At 49.8% G+C, this 16,602-nt stretch overlaps 1 protein-coding gene across 3 annotated transcripts in view; it reads right to left on the bottom strand.

Moving 5' to 3' along the window:
• LOC105492865 (NCK associated protein 5 like) overlaps positions 1-14,576 on the bottom strand; it is a 38,755-nt gene extending 24,179 nt beyond the window's left edge. For all 3 annotated transcript variants that reach the window (XM_011760165.3, XM_011760167.3, XM_011760166.3), the window contains exon 1: positions 14,443-14,576. The gene's annotated coding sequence lies outside the window, so the exon portion shown is untranslated. The remainder of the gene's footprint in view (positions 1-14,442) is intronic.
• Between the last annotated feature and the right edge of the window lie 2,026 nt (positions 14,577-16,602).

Below are 16,602 nucleotides of genomic sequence, written 5' to 3'. Positions count from 1 at the left end.
AAGATCCAATCCAGGATTCCACAGGGTACTTGGTCACCCAGTCTCCTTAGCATTTACAATTCATGACAATCCCTCGACCTTTCTTTATCTTTCATCATCTTAACACTTCTGAAGCGACTAGTCAACATTTTGGAGAACGTCCTCCAATTTGGGTTGTTTGATGTTCTCACTGATTATACTGAGGTTATATGTTTTGACAAGAATACCACGGAGGTGATATACCTTCCCCAGGGCATTATATCTGAGGACACACATGATACCAAGTTTTCTTGTTCCTGGTGATGTTTTAACCTCATCACTTGGTTAGGCAGTATCTATTAATTGGTTTCTCCATTGTAAAGTCACTGTTTTTCCTTTTGTAATTAATATTTTGGGGGGCAATACTTTGCGACTATGCAAATATCCTATTTCTCCTTAAATTTTCACCTGGCAATTTTTAACCAAAATCAGTGGATCTTGCTTGTAGCAATTACTATGGTGTTCTAAAACATAATTTTCAATTTCCTATCTTCCTTCTATATTTATTAATTGCAAGTTTTCTATAAGGAAGAACTGTCCCTTCATCCCATTTAATCATGTATTTATATTGGTATGGACGAACTGGATATATATTTTTTTAATTTAATTAAAAAAAAAATTTTTTTTTGAGACAGAGTCTTGCTCTGTCGCCCAGGCTGGAGTGCAGTGGCACAATCTCGGCTCACTGCAAGCTCCGCCTCCCCGGTTCACATCATTCTCCGGCCTCAGCCTCCTGAGTAGCTGGGACAACAAGCACCCACCACCACGCTTGGCTAATTGTTTTGTATTTTTAGCAGAGACGGGATTTCACCGTGTTAGCCAGGATGGTCTCGATCTCCTGACCTCGTGATCCACCCACCTCGGCCTCCCAAAGTGCTGGGATTACAGGCGTGAGCCACCACGCCCGGCCTGGATATTTATTTAATCTTTGGGTTATAATCCAATACTATCATCACATTTCATTGCTCAAATTCCAGCTATGGCCATTGGCCATTGAGAATCTTTCAGGCTGGGTCCTCCTTCCAACATGCTTCCTTTTTTTTTTTTTCCTTTTTTTTTTAGACAAGTCTTGCCCTGTCGCCCAGGCTGGAGGGCAGTGGTGTGATCTCGGCTCAAGCGATTCTCATGCCTCAGCCTCCTGAGTAGCTGGGACCACAGGTGTGTGCCACTACACCTGGCTAATTTTTATGTTTTTAGTAGAGATGGGGTTTCACCATGTTGGCCAGGCTGCTCTCGAACTCCTGACCTCAAGTGCTCCACCCACCTGGGCCTCCCAAAGTGCTGGGATTACAGGCATAAGTCACCACACTCAGCCAGTGCTTCCTTTTTTTTTTTCTTTCTTTCTTTTTCAAGCACTCTCTTGCCGTAAGATGTTCCTGGCTTATCTTGTATTTTCCTTGCCACAACCACTTTTCCAAGGAGCTCCACCTTAGCAACCTTCTAGAACTATAAATCTGATTGTGTTCTTCCCACTTCAAATCTTCCCACGACCTCCTACTGCTTTTGGGACCGACCAAAGCCCTCAACACAACCCTCGAAGCCCTGCCTTTGTCTGGCCCCTGAGCAACTCTTTGGACAAGCTTTCCTGGACTCATGCAGCCTCACTGTTCTATCTTCTTCAAGTGCCTCCTGCAGGATCAGTATTTCCAAATGCAATGCAGCCTGTTCTTGAACATTCCATGTGAAGAGGAGGGGACTCCCCATACTGTTAAAAGGGGAGCTCCCCCAGGAGAGGCTCTTGCTTGTATTTCTGCACTCCCTGCCACACCCTCTGCCAGTGTACCACTCCTACCAACCAGACCAGGCCCTGAGCCACCCTGCCCCCTGCAGAACTGGTGATCTCCTTTCATTCTCGCCAGAAAAAAGGTTAGAAAGAAGGGACAGTAGACCATCCTGGCTAACACGGTGAAACCCCATCTCTACTTAAAAAATACAAAAAACTAGCCGGGTGAGGTGGCGGGCGCCTATAGTCCCAGCTACTCGGGAGGCTGAGGCAAGAGAATGGTGTAAACTCGGAAGGCGGAGCTTGCAGTGAGCTGAGATCCGGCCCCTGCACTCCAGCCTGGGTGACAGAGCGAGACTCCGTCTCAAAAAAAAAAAAAAAAAGAAAGAAAGAAGGGACAGCTAAGAACATACCTAGGCTCATCAGGTTCCCCGAAAGACCCCTAACTATCCTCCACCAAATGGCTATTAAGGCCCACAGGACAAACCATACTGAGGGGTGAGGAAGAGACATTTTCAGATTTGTCCCTGACCCTTTCAAAGTTCTCAACCCTCTCAAAAAAAGAAAAAAAAAAAGCCAGAAGCGGTGGCTCACACCTGTAATCCCAACACTTTGGGAGGCCAAGGTGGGCAGATTAAGAGGTCAGGAGTTTGAGTCCAGCCTGAACAACATGGTGAAACCCTGTCTTTACTAAAAATACAAACATTAGCCGGGCGTGGTGGCGAGCGCCTGTGATCCCAGCTACTTGGGAGGCTGAGGCAGGAGAATTGCTTGAACCCAGAAGGCAGAAGTTGTGATGAGCCAAAATCGCGCCACTGCACTCCAGCCTGGGTGAGTGACAGGGAGAGTCCGTCTCAAAAAAAAAAAAAAAAAAAAAAAAAGTTCTCAACCCACTCTTAGGACTCAGTGACTCTCTCTGGCAAATAGTACTAACCTATTCATTCTACAGATATTTCTGGACTGACAAACTCACTAGGAAACGCATTGCCTGGGTATATAGCTGGGGGCAATTCAGAGAAGGGTCAGCTCTTGGGCTTCTGGGAGCTTTCAGTCTATAGGGGACATAAGACATGCAAGAAAAAAAATCAGCAGCCTTTCTATATGTTAACAATGAACTACCTAAAAAAGTACAAAATAATAAAATATTCCAGAATAAGTTTAACCAAGGAGGTGAAGGATCTCTACACTAAAAACTATAAAACACTGATAAAAGAAATTGACATGAATAACTGGAAAGATGTCCCATGTCAGGGATTGGAATAATTAATATTTTTTAAATGTCCATAAATACCCAAAGCAATCTACAGATTCAATGCAATCCCTATCAAGTTATCAATTATATTTTTCATAGAAATAGGAAAAAAATCCTAAAACTCTTATGGAACCGTAAAAGACCCCAAATAGCCAAAGCAATATATCTGACAAAAGAATTACTTTGATAGAGTAAATAATAGAGGTTAAAATCCTCTTATTTCTGGAATATAGGAATTGAACCTACCCCTGAGAATCCAAAATTCTCCGTGCTACCTATCACACCACATCCTAGAGTAAAGCCAGGTAAATAAGCTTAGCAAAAGTTTGTTCTTGAGCAAAAGAACAAACTTGGAGACATCACACTACCTGATTTGAAGAACCTACTACAAAGCTATAGTAATCAAAATAGGATGGTACTGGCATAAAAACAGACACTAGACGAATGGTTCAGAATAGAGAGACCAGAAATAAATCCACATGTTTACAGTTAATTAACCGCTGACAAAGATGCCAAGAACACACAACAGGGAAAGGACAGTCTCCTTAGTAATTAGTGTTGAGAAAACTGGATCTTCACATGCAGAAGAGTAAAATTAGATTAGACCCTCATCTCACACCGTATACAAAAATCAACTAAAAATCTATTAAAAACTTAAACCTGGCCGGTCGCAGTGCTCATGTCTATCATCCTAGCACTATGGGAGGCCAAGGCAGGCAGATCACTTGAGGTCAGAAGTTTGAGACCAGCCTGGGCAACGTGGTGAAACTTCCTCTCTACTAAAAATACAAAAATTAGCTGGGTGTGGTGGCTCATGCCTGTAATTCCAGCTACTTGGGAGGCAGAGGCACAGGAATCTCTTGAACCCAGGAGGTAATGGAGGTTGTAGTAAGCTGAAATCTCACTGCTGCACTCTGGCCTGGGTTACAGAGCAAGACTCTGTCTTGAAAAAAACAAAACAAAACCTTAAACCTGACCAGAAACTGTAAAACTACTAGAAGAAATAAAATACAGGGGAAAGACTCCATGACATTGGTCTGGGCAATGACTTTTTGGATATGACCCCAAAAGCACAGGCAACAAAGGGGATTACATCAAACTAAAAAGCTTCTGCAGAGCAAAGGAAACAGCAGATTAAAGAGACAATCAACAAAATAGTAGAAAATATTTGTAAACCACACATCTCATTCACTCAGGCTGGAGTGCAGGCTGGTTGCAGTGGTACAATTATGGCTTACTGTAACCTCAAACTCCTGGGCTCAGCTGATCCTCTCACTTCAGCCTCCCGAGTAGCTGGGACTATAGGCATGCATCACCATGTCCAACTAATTTTTTGGATTTTTTTTTTTGTAGAGACAAGGTTTGACCATGTTGCCCAGGCTGGTCTCAAACTCCTGGGCTCAAGCAATCTGCCTGCCTCAGCCTCCCAAAGTGCTGGGATTATAGGCATGAGCCACCGTGCAGAGCCCGACATTTCTTAAAAGACATACAAATGGCCAGTGGGTATATGAAAAAATGCTCAATATCACAAATCATCAGGGAAATGTAAATTTAAACCACAATGAGATATTACTTCACACATTTAGAATATTATAAAAAAGACAAAATAATAAGTGTTGGCAAGGATGTGGAGAAAAGGGAACCCTTGTACACCATTGGAGGGAATATAAATTAGTATAGCCACTATGGTAAACAGTATGGAAGTTTCTAAAAAAACTTAAAATAGGCCAGACCAAGTGGCTCACACCTATAATCTTAACACTTTGGGAGGCCAAGGCAGGAGGATCACTTGAGGCCAGGAGTTCAAGACCAGCCTAGATAACACAACAAGACCCTGTATTAAAAAAAAAAAAAAAAAAGGCTGAGCGCGGTGGCTCACGCCTGTAATCCCAGCACTTTGGGAGGCCGAGGTGGGCGGATCACAAAGTCAGGAGATTGAGACCATTCTGGCTACATGGTGAAACCCCATCTCTACTAAAACTACAAAAAATTAGCCGGGCATGGTGGCGGGCACCTCTAGTCCCAGCTACTTGGGAGGCTGAGGCAGGAGAATTGCTTGAACCCTGGAGGCAGAACTTGCAGTGAGCTGAGATTGCGCCATTGCACTCCAGCCTGGGCGACAGGGCAAGACTCCATCTCAAAAAAAAAAAAAAAAAAAAAAATTAAAAACCGTTAAATGGAACTACCATTAAATCAGGATGTTAAAGAGATATCTGCACTCCCATGTTTATTCATTGTAGTCAAGATATGGAACCAACCTAAGTATCCATCAGTAGATGAATGGATAAGGAAAAGATGCTATATACACATAATAGGACACTATTCAGCCCTGAAAAAGGAGGAAATCCTGTCATTTGTAACAACATGGATGAATTTGGAGAACACTATGTTATGTGAAATAAGCCAGGCACAGAAAAATACCACATGATCTCACTTATATATGGATTCTAAAAAGTTGAATGCGTAGAAGCAGAGGATTGCTTGAGCCCAGGAGTTCAGGACCGGTCTGGGCAACATAGCAAGACTCTGCCTCAAGGGAAAAAAAGAAAACAGACATGTGGATAGATAGCTGTACTATGAAGGAAGTTTCATAAGAGGAGTCTGTTGAAGAACTTTAAAAATCAGGAAAGAAATATTGGAGTTTTTCAGAATTGGAGACATCAAGTGAACAGAAGGTAAAGACAGGTGGGGTTTACATACAATGAAAAGGGAAGGGTGTCATTCCACACAGAAGGAAGGGCAGAAACAGAAGTGAGGAGGCAGAAACCTCTGGGTGTATATGGAACCAGAATGACTCAGTGCTGCTGGATCTAAGGACATTTGAAGGTGATTGTTTCCTGCTCCCCGGCCCATGCCAACAACTAACTCCTCTCCTATCCCCTGGCAGAATTAGGGAGTTGCATCTTTTCAATATCCTGGGCATAACCAGAGACACATGCTGGGTCCCACAGGAGGAACCAAGGCAGAGAGGCTCCTGGAGGTGATGGCGAAGGTGATGGCAGAGCTGACCACTGACACATCAGCTATTAGTATTTTCTCCCAGGTCTGAGACAATAGGGCCTGGGAGGCTGCACCTGCAAGGGGAGGAGAGCTGGGCAGATACGCTTCCAGCTCCTAGTGCCCATCCCCTAAACTTTATCTCCTGGCTTTTTTTTTTTTTTTTCTTTTTTGAGATGGAGTTTTGCTCTGTCACCCAGGCTGGAAGGCAGTGGCGTGATCTTGGCTTACGGCAACCTCCACCTCCCAGGTTCAAGCGATTCTCCTGCTTCAGCTTCCCAAGTAGCTGGGACTACAGGCGTGTGCCACCACGCCTGGCTAATTTTTGTATTTTTAGTAGAGACTGTGTTTCACTGCGTTAGCCAGGATGATCTCGATCTCCTAACCTTGTGATCCACCCACCTCAGCCTCCCAAAGTGCTGGGATTACAGGCATGAGCAACTGCGCCCAGCCCCCCAATCTCCTGGCTTCTTTCTACAACAAGAATAGGCTCTGGCCAGCCAATATGCCTTCTGCATTCAAGCAACTCCAGTGCTCAGCTAGTGGGCACCATCCAGCCAGAGCCCAGAGGTGACACCCCAAGCTGCCAGCTCTGGGCTGGGAGGAGAAAACAGCTCTGGTTCACCCACAAGCCCCCACTAGGCTCTGCTCTTGTTTGTGATCACAAACAGGAGGCAGGCTTTTGGGATTCTGCTCCTGAGATTCATGCAGCCAAACCACATGACCCTAGGTGAAGCTGGCACCCCACTGGGCCTCAGTTTCCTTCCTGTAAAATGGGGGTCAGCCCTCTGACTCCTCTCCCCTGCAGGGCACAGGAGAGAAGAATATCCCATCTAGAGAAGGACTGCAGCTGAGAAGCCAGGTCCCTTGTGCGGGATAGGGGTGGGGTAAGGAGCTCCGCAGGGCCTTCAGGGATAAACTGCTGGCTTTGATGCTGCCTTGCTCCTTCAAGGCCTGCAGGCTTCCCAGGAAAGCAGTGGGGGAGGAGAGAGGAAGGGGTGGCAAAGCCAAGAGTTTTAGCCTTCTTCTAGCCTGGAGGACAGGAAGTGAGGTGCTGTCTACAGAGGAAGTGAGAAGCAAACCCCCGTCCCCACCGCCCAACTTCCCCTCAGCCTGGAGTGGAAAGAAAGGCTCCAGCTTCAGGAGCCTGCAGGCTCACAGCTGGGGAAATAGAAGGTGATGCAATGTGGGTAGGGGAAGAGGAATGATCAGCACCATCTGGAAGAGAAGAGGGTCTCCTGTCTTGGGCACAATAATACTCAAGGGACCCAGGACATCCCACAGACTGGGGGAGTGGGAAGAAGAGAAGCCACTCAAGCCAAGTTGAGAAAGCCAGTATTCCAGGCCACGTGGTACCCACATCTGCAGTCCTGGCCTGACTCCTGCTCCCAGCATGTGTGCCATGTCATGAGCCTCAGCACGGGCCACCCCCAGCACTAGGTGGGGCAAGCCCTCGGAGCACTTGCTCTTATAGCACGTGTCCTTTCTTTTTTTTTTTTTTTTTTTTTTGAGACGGAGTCTCGCTGTGTCGCCCAGGCTGGAGTGCAGTGGCCGGATCTCAGCTCACTGCAAGCTCCGCCTCCCGGGTTTTTACGCCATTCTCCTGCCTCAGCCTCCCGAGTAGCCGGGACTACAGGCGCCCGCCACCTCGCCCGGCTAGTTTTTCGTATTTTTTAGTAGAGACGGGGTTTCACCGTGTTAGCCAGGATGGTCTCGAACTCCTGACCTCGTGATCCGCCCGTCTCGGCCTCCCAAAGTGCTGGGATTACAGGCTTGAGCCACCGCGCCCGGCCATTAGCACGTGTCCTTTCTTTGCAACCCTTATCACGGCTATAATTATAAAACTGTTTAATTACTTGATTAACGTGGACTTTTTTGATCACCACTTATCCCTAGAGATCAGCACAGCACCTGGCACACAGTAAATTCTAAATAATCTGCTGGCTGAATAAATAGGCTGCTCATATAGCTTGAGAATTCCTCAGAGGCCAGTTTGGCCTGAATCCTGACATCTGAATGAAGTTCGGTATACAAAGGTGAATGAACACTGCTCATGACTTGGGGCCAACTGGGGAACCCTGGGATGAGTGGTCAAGGCCAGTGCTATGGTCTGAATGTTTGTATCCCCGCAAATCCACATGTTGAAATCCTAATACCCAAGGTAATGCTATCGCGGGGCAGCAGGGCAGTGGTGCTTTGGGACGTAAATAGGTCATGGAGGTGGAGCCCTCATGAAGAGGATTAGTGCTCTTATGAAAGGGGCCTGGTGAGATTCCTCACCCCTTCCACCATGTGAGGACACAATAAGAAGCCTCTGTCCAGGAATCAGAAAGCTGGCCCTCACCAGACACCAAATCTGCCCTTGCCTTCACCTTGAACTTCCCAGCCTCTAGAGCTGTGAGAAATAAATTTCTGTTGTCTCTAAGCTGCCTAGCTTATGGTATGTTGTTATAGAAGCTCAAACAGACTAAGACAGCCAGAAACGGGAGAGCTGACATAGGTGGTAGGAGAAATCCAGGCACACCCAGGTACTGCTAATAGGTAAGGCAACAAATACAGTAGACTACGCTGTATTTTGGGTAAGAATGAAAAAAAAGAATATATATTTGTGTGTGTTTGGTATTGTGTAAGGAAACTCAAGGGATATATGATAAACTAATACATGATTATGGGGGAAAAGGGGATGGAGGTGGGAGTGAGATTTTTTTTTTTTTTTTTTTTTTTGAGACAGGGTCTTACTGTTGCCTAGGCTGGAATGTGGTAGCTCAATCTCTGCTCACTGCAACCTCTGCCTCCTGGGTTCAAGTGATCCTCCCACCTCAGCCTCCCCAGTAGCTGGGACTATAGGTGCACACCACCACGCCTGGCTAATTTTTATATTTTTTGGTAGAGACGAGGTTTCACCGTCTTAGTTAGGCTGGTCTCGAACTCCTAACCTCAAGTGACCCACCCACCTTGGCCTCCCACAGTGCTGGGCATGAGCCACAGTGCCCAGCAGAGATTTCAATTTTCAAATTATATTTATAAAACCTGGTGAAAAAAGAAAACAAAACTGCAAAAAATATTAGAAGTAATCAAACTATTCAACAAGTTGATTTCTAAAGCTCCTCCCAGCTGTGGCATCCACCCTCTTCCAGGCCCCTAGGACAAGGGAGCAGGTGAGGCGGCCAGTCAGATGAATGTGGGGGCTCCAACCCAGGGTTGCTGATGCCTTCACATCCTTTCTTCTCCAGCCATCTTGCCCTGGGTTAGCAGAGAGGCCCTCCTAACCCCAGGCTGTGGTGTGGGCATGGTAACACCACTCTTCAGAAGTTGGTCATGGGCACTTCTACCTGGGTAAGAGTTGGGTTTATTCTAGGTCGCTCAGAAGGGGGACAGTCTGATCAGGGGCAGAGGCAGAGGGCAGGGGAAAGTTTGGGGCCAGTGGGGTAAATGGCTCCTGGAAGTGCCTGGTGCTGCTGTGGGCAGGTTCTGGGGGTGTCTGAACAGATCCTTGTACAGAAGGGCCGATTACAGCCCCCACATCAAGCCAGCTGGGAGTGAGGTAAATCAGCCCCTGGGAACTGCAACTGCTGAGAACCCCAGAGACACACCCCGGGAGTTCCAGGGCCCCTCACAGCCCTGCCTAGAAAAACCTTGACCATTGGCCTACCAGAGAGTCTACGGGCAGGGACAATTTCAGGCTGAACTGTAAGTGAGGAGACATGCAGACCACAGGTTCTAAGCAGCACCTGTCACTCAAGCCCTGCAGGCAACAACAGGAGCAGCAGAATGGGGTCTTCTCTCCTTTAAGACATCTATACTTGAAAAAAAAAAAAGCATAGTGAATACTGGAGAATTCCCAGAGTTCAAGGACCAGCATAAGGTACAGGGTGCTGTGTCTGACTGGGCTCTTCTCAGCAGCTGCTGGGTTTTAGAAATCGGTAATAACAGCAACAATAATTCACCTTAATAACAGCCTGGCCTCCTCTTTCATCTGCGTAACTCCCAGAGCTGGGAAAATGGTAATTATCGAGCAGGTGCCACACCCCAATGGTGATGCATAATTAATCCAGGAACACTGGCTGGGAAACTGAGGCCCAAGGAGAAGGATTTCCCCTCGCAGAGAGCTACAGACACAGGTGCCAAGGGCTGCTGGGCGGAGGGGGGTGAGGGTGCCAGTTCCACACCTGTAGTGTTTTGGGAAGGTGCTGAAGACAGGGGCACTCATTCCAGAGTCCTCCAGACTTGGGTTTGGGGAGAAGGTGAAGAAAGACCCAGATATGTGTCCCAAGCCCCCTCCTAGGCTGTGGCAGGGCCTGGTGAGTAGCCCTGGCTGGAAGTCAAGGCCTCTGTTCTTGAGCCCATGGCCTACCCTCCCAGAGTATCACAAAGCAGGCTGACAGCTGCCTCAGGCACCTCCACATCTCTACAGTATGCCCAGGTGCCACAGGGTAAGTGAGCGCAGCCCTCCGAACAGCCCCACGCCACAGGCATAGTCCATGAAGTGGGAGTGGGGAGCACCTTACAGCCAGGTAGGCAGATCAGATCAAGAAGAGTGAAGAAATCGGGGAGACTGCTTCTTGGGAACCCCAGCCCATCTCTGAAGCCCCCTTGCATCCTTGGTACTGATCCTAAAATAAAGAGATCCTTCCTACAGCAAGGCCTGTCTGGCCAGTGCTGTAGAAACCTGCCAGGGAGGTCCAGTTGGCGTATGCCCTCTAAGAGGGCAGAGGACGGTGGGCAAAGCATCCTAAGACACCAAAGACCTTTTCCCACTGTGTCCACAGAGGGAACCTGTAGAGACTCAAACTAGAAGGGAAGGGTAAACAAAGATGGAGGCATTGCATATGCAGGTCCATCCACAGCCTGCTGCGTGCCTGGTACTGTGACAGTTGCCAGGACAGAAAAAAATCTAAGTTCCCGAGAAACCACAAGAGCCAAGACAGGCAGCAACCAATGACCTTGTCCTCCAACCCTCCAGGTCAGTGTCTGGGGGAAAATATTATGGGTCTTGTTCTCAGGGATTTGAAGCTGTTTTTCCTCAGCATGTTACAAAGCTGACCAGAGCCCCTGGGCGGTCCTGCGATAACACTCTGACTCTCCGAGGGCCCAGCTTTCTGCTATCTCAGGTTCAAGAACTGGCCCTCTTTGCTTTAAATCCAGCCAGGCTACCTCATGCATAAAACATTAAGGCAGAATGGGACCATGTGAAACTACAGAGCAGAATCAGGAGGCCTGCCTCTGACACTCACCACCGCATGAATCACTTCCCGCTCTGGACTTCAGTTTCCCCATTTTTAACATGAGGGCGTTGGACTAGACTGTCTCTAGGATTCCTTCCAACCTATGCTCTGTGTTGTTTTGATGTAGTGGCAGATCCCAGATTGATTTACATAAATTTGCATGTTCAATCAGAAATCCCAAACTCCAAGTATAGAAAATCCAATCAGTCCATTAATGCAGCCAGACTGGGGCTCGGGGAACCTGCCAGGTTTGGGTGAGGGTTGTTGAAGGAGACGGTGGGAGCGGTGTTGAATTGGGGGAGGGGCTGAGAAGCAGGGGCTAGAAAGGGCACTTGTTTTGAGAGATGCAGCTCCGGTGACTCAGGCATGATGGGGTCAGGGACCCCACTTCGGCTGTCAAGCAAGGGCCCTTTCTCCTCCTGCTTCTAACGGGGCCTCTGGCTGGCCAGCCTCAGAGCCACACCCCAAGAGGGAACAGCAGCCTCTGCCTAGTAACAGCTGCATCCTTCAGTCTGACAGGGACTCCAGCATTAGCCACTTTCTGGGAAACTGACCTCCCTGGGAGCTTCCATTATCCATTCCAAGGGCTCACAGCAGTAAGGAAGGCTTCCTTGGGGTTTAACCTAAACACCTCCTGCTGCAGCTTCACCCTCATAGGCAGCAGGGCCCAGGGCAGAGGGCTTCCCAGGCCCAGGAGAGCCAGCAGAGGGAAAAGCAATGCAGGGAGAATGTGCCCCTACATGAGCAAACCCAGGGCTTCCTTAACCACCACCTCTCCTTCAACATTCCCCTTCAACTGGGAGACCGAGGATGAAAACAAACAAGAAGAACTTCAAGACCTCTGGCTCTTGGGCTGGAAAGCAAGTCCCAACCTGGAGAGCCCAACTCCTGACGAAGTCCTACCCCCAGGAGGGAAGGGGCTGGGAAAGGTGGGGTGGGTGCAGTTTCTCCTCACTGCTGCCACTGGCTGGTTTGGCAGGGCCTGGGAGGCTGGCTGGGCTGGATGAGGGCAGTGGGGAAGATTCCTTAGCCCCTTGCCTGGGACCTGGGGATGTGAGTACAGTAGTGAGGTGGGCAGGGCTGGGGATGGGATGGGCAAAAGCAGTGGGGCCCTCCTTGCCCTCCTCCTATAAGAGGGCGGGTGGGTGAGTGTGTTGTGCTCCCTGGCCCAGATCCTAAAACAAGTCCCAACAGCTGAGACGTAAACTGTCTCCTGGGAATCTGCTTACCCTGCTGGCCCTTGGCTGCCTCCTCCTCTCTCAGCTCCTCTTCAAAGGGCCAGGATGTCTCACCACAGGCATGATGGGTGGGCCAAACCCAAGCCAGCAGGAGTTCATATCCCAAGGCACCAGGGGTGTGTGGGACAAGGTCTACTCTCAGGCATAGAATAAGGGAATCTGTTCTCTCTACGCAGGGTTCTAATCCTAAGTAATTGCAATTTAAAGCACACCCAACACTTTAGCTCCCTCTAAATGGGACCATTCTGCCAGAGGACCTTTCTCCCCTATAGATTCACCCATCAGTGAAACCATTCAATGTCAAAAAGTGGACGGGAATATTAGAGCTATCTAGTCCAACTACTGAATTTTAAAGATGGGGAAACTGAGCCCCAGAGAGCAAACTGTCTCGGCCAAGGTCATACAGCAAGCTAGGAAAAGTAGGGACCAGAGCTTCTGACTCTGTCTTTATTGATACCAGCTTAGTCCCCAAACACTTAGGTCTTCACCGGCCTATCATGAAGATCTTTCTTCCCTGCCAACCACGGCACCTGCCCCTCCAGGTCCTCACTCTTTTCCTGAGGGCCAGAGCTGGAGAAAGATGCCACCTCATGCACAGACCATAGCCTTTGAAAACAAGCTTGAACTTGGGAATATCTCCCCGGACAGGAATACACACGGTTTCTTTGGGATAGGAAACCCACTAACTCCAGGTTGTTTTTAGGAAGATGGGGGGACCAATTTGAGAAGTGAATTCCTGTCACACAAGGAGTCTCAGAGAGCCAGATGGCGTAATGTCTGCAAGGGAGGGTCTGCAACAAGGCAAATGGGCTATGTTCATTTTCCCCAAAAGTACTGACCATAAACCGGTTAGGCATTGACACCCTGTTTACCGCTCCCCAGGACCACCCCTGCCCGGGCTACTTCCTCTGGCTGACCACTGTGCTTAAGAAGGAGGACCCATGAAGGAGCGGGAGAAGTCGGAGGGAGGGATTGCCTCTACAGCCAGAGAACTCCTTAGCCCAAGATCCCTAGCTCCTCAGCAAGGCAGGCCTTTAAGAAGTAGCAGCTGGAGAGACTAGGTAGACTGGGCTGATCCAGCCCTGGGATGCCTGGAAAACTAGGCCTGTGGGAGGCGAGGGCCCTCTGTGCCCTTGGGGCCATGCCAGGACTGGAGACAACGCGGGGCCTTGGGCCCAGGACAAGGAGAGGGGAGCTAGGATCCGGGCAGCCGCTTTCTTAGTTGGGCTAAGCCAGGGGAGCGTCGGGCACAGATGAATTCTCTGCATTCTTCTGGCACCGCAGCCAGCACCCTGAGGGCCTTTTCTGCAGGCGCTGCCCTGTCCCTGCTCCCTGCCCAACCAACCCTCCTCCCTCCCTTAGCTTCTCTTCAGCTTGCAGCCCGCCAGGTCCTTCCTCCTTCCCGCAGCCCCTCAAAGCCTCTGAAGGGCTGTTCTCTAGGAGACCCGCTCTTTCCGCCTCTCCCCGCCTTCCTCAGGCCCTACCGCCCCAGGCCACGGGGACTGGAAGGAGTGCGAAAGGGAGCCCCAGGCTCGTCTCCGCGCCTGCGCTTTGGGGAGAGAGCCCCTCCCCCCGCAATAACCCGGCACCGCTAAGCGGCACCCGGACGGTGGGATGCGGGTTGGGTGGGGTGGGCAGCTGGGGCAAGGTCAGTGCTTTCAAAGAGGGAGGGGAGCCCGGCCCCCGGAACATCCCCCACTCCCGAAAGTTTCCCTTCCGGGGCCACTGAGTGTGCGCGAGGATGGCGCGGGGGGCGGGAGGGGGTGGGGTGGGGGTGCACAGAGTCTCAGCCGGACCCCCGAGGAGGGTGCAGCTGGAGGGAGGGACGGAGGGGCGGGCAGTATGGTTTGGGCAGGAAGCCGCGACGCCCTCTCCGACCCTGTACTGCCACGAGAGCCTTACCCTCTACACCTCACTTCCCCCGGCACGGAGCTACAGATCCCCCCCGCACTCGCCGCTCTTTCAATCCCAAGTAGACCCAGAACTCACCGAAATCAGGTGTTGAGCTGGGCCAGGGCAGGCCGGATCCGCCAGGTCCATGGCCGCGGCTGGGGGCGGGGGGCAGAGAAAGGGGGGTGCCGGAGCCGCCTCCTGATGTCAAGGCTTTAAAGGGGCCGGAGAGCCCCGCCCCTGGCTCTGACCCCGCCTCCCTCCTCCCTAGCAGCCAATCCACATTCACCCTGGATGCGCGCCCCTCCCAGCCCCCTCCAGATGTTCCCAGGACGCCAGCTAAGTCTGCCCGGCCGGCGCGCGCCGCTTCCGCTCTGGTGGGAAGGACCTCCCTTCCCCCTCTGTAGAAACACTTTCTCCAGGCCCGGCCGGGCTTGGTAAACCTCAGCCGTGCCTGGGTAGAGGACGCCGGGCTGGGCCGAGCGGGGGTGGAATGAGGGCGTCTAGAACAGAGAAAACTAAGTAGATGCGCGCGGACCCACAGGCATGCGCGTTTGCTTCTGTGGGGCTGGGCGTGCACGTGTATGTGTGGTTGTGAGCGTCGGTGTTTGTCATTTGCCTTCCTGCATACGTGTTGGGTGTAAATCCATAGGGAAAGTCTTGAGTGCCTCTTTGGCCTTAAATGCTCCCGCCTCTCTCTTCCTGATCCAGGATAGGGTCGTCCCCCCAGTAATCTGGAAAACAGTGATAGGAACAGGCTCCGCTCATCGACAAGCAGTGCTGGCCGTTTCCTCACTGGTTGGGGAGGGAAGGCTGAGCAGAAAAAGGATACAACCTTCTTCTCAACCACTTGCTATCTCGGTGGGCATAAGGAAAAGCAAACAGCCCATCCAGGCCCCTGCAGAGCCTCAGAGCTTTCAATATCATTCCCATTAGTCCTTAATTAAACACTTACTTGCCCTTGCCTAAATACCGTATAAACCTCACAACCTGCATTGTAGTGACTGCCCCAGAAATGTAGGTTCTCAACTGGGTTCTGCAGGGAAATACGAAGGAATCCCTAGGCACCGTCTCTGCCTACTTCATTAAAATTTCTTTTGTTGTGAGTATACAAAGGAGGCAGCTTAGAGTATCATATTAGTCCAATAAAGGAACATAAAAAGGGAATTTAGAGTGCTCAGATTGGCTAGGATTAGGAGTTCTTTTCTGAAGGAGGCTTATTTAAACACGGGATTTGAAGGGCAGAGAGAACTTGAGTAGGGTCCAGGCAGGGTAAAGGCCACAAGGAGACTCAGATAGGAAAGAACAAATTATCTGCATAGGACCGTGAGCAGATCACTGTGGTATGCTGGGAAGTGGGAGAAGTTAATGGAAGAGGTTTCCTACGGAGGAGAGCAGAATAAGGATACGGATGTGACAAGGCATGAGATAAGTCATTTTGGGTTCTTGAGCATAGAGGTAGCTTGATGAAAAGAGTGCCCAAGGACAGCTATTACTGGAACCTAAAAGATGTCTTGATGGTTACTCCCACCAACTTTTTCATTTTTTTTGCTTAAAAAATATTTTATTCTGGTTGGGCACGGTGGCTCACGCCTGTAATCCCAGCACTTTGGGAGGCCAAGGCAGGCGGATCACAAGGTCAGGAGATAGAAACCATCCTGGCCAACATGGTGAAACCCCCGTCTCTACTAAAAATACAAAAACTAGCCAGGTGTGGTGGCGCACACTTGTAATACCAGCTGCTTGGGAGGCTGAGGCAGGAGAATCACCTGAAATCAGAAGGCAGAGGTTGCAGTGAGCAGAGATTGTGCCACTGCACTCCAGCCTGGGTGACAGAGTGAGACTTTTTTCTTTTCTCTGAGATGGAGTCTCACTCTGTCCCAGGTTGGATGGAGTGCAGTGGCACAATCTCTGCTCACTGCAACCTCTGCCTTCTGATTTCAGGTGATTCTCCTGCCTCAGCCTCCCAAGCAGCTGGTATTACAAGTGTGCGCCACCACACCTGGCTAGTTTTTGTATTTTTAGTAGAGACGGGGGTTTCACCATGTTGGCCAGGCTGGTCTCGGACTCCTGACCTCAGGTGATTTGCCCACCTCGGCCTCCCAAAGCGCTAGGATTACAGATATGAGCCACCGTGCCCAGCCCTTAAACTATTCTTAACATGCAATAAAATGCACACATCTTAGGTGCTTTGTTTGGTGAATTTCAAAATATAAACCTATGTAATTAACACCCAAAACAAGATACTGAACCACCACC

This window comes from Macaca nemestrina, chromosome 10 (genome assembly GCF_043159975.1).
Source record: "Macaca nemestrina isolate mMacNem1 chromosome 10, mMacNem.hap1, whole genome shotgun sequence".
In the NCBI taxonomy this organism is placed as follows: domain Eukaryota; kingdom Metazoa; phylum Chordata; class Mammalia; order Primates; family Cercopithecidae; genus Macaca; species Macaca nemestrina.
The sequence above is the reverse complement of the archived record's forward strand: the minus strand, read 5'-3'. Positions and strand labels throughout refer to the sequence as shown.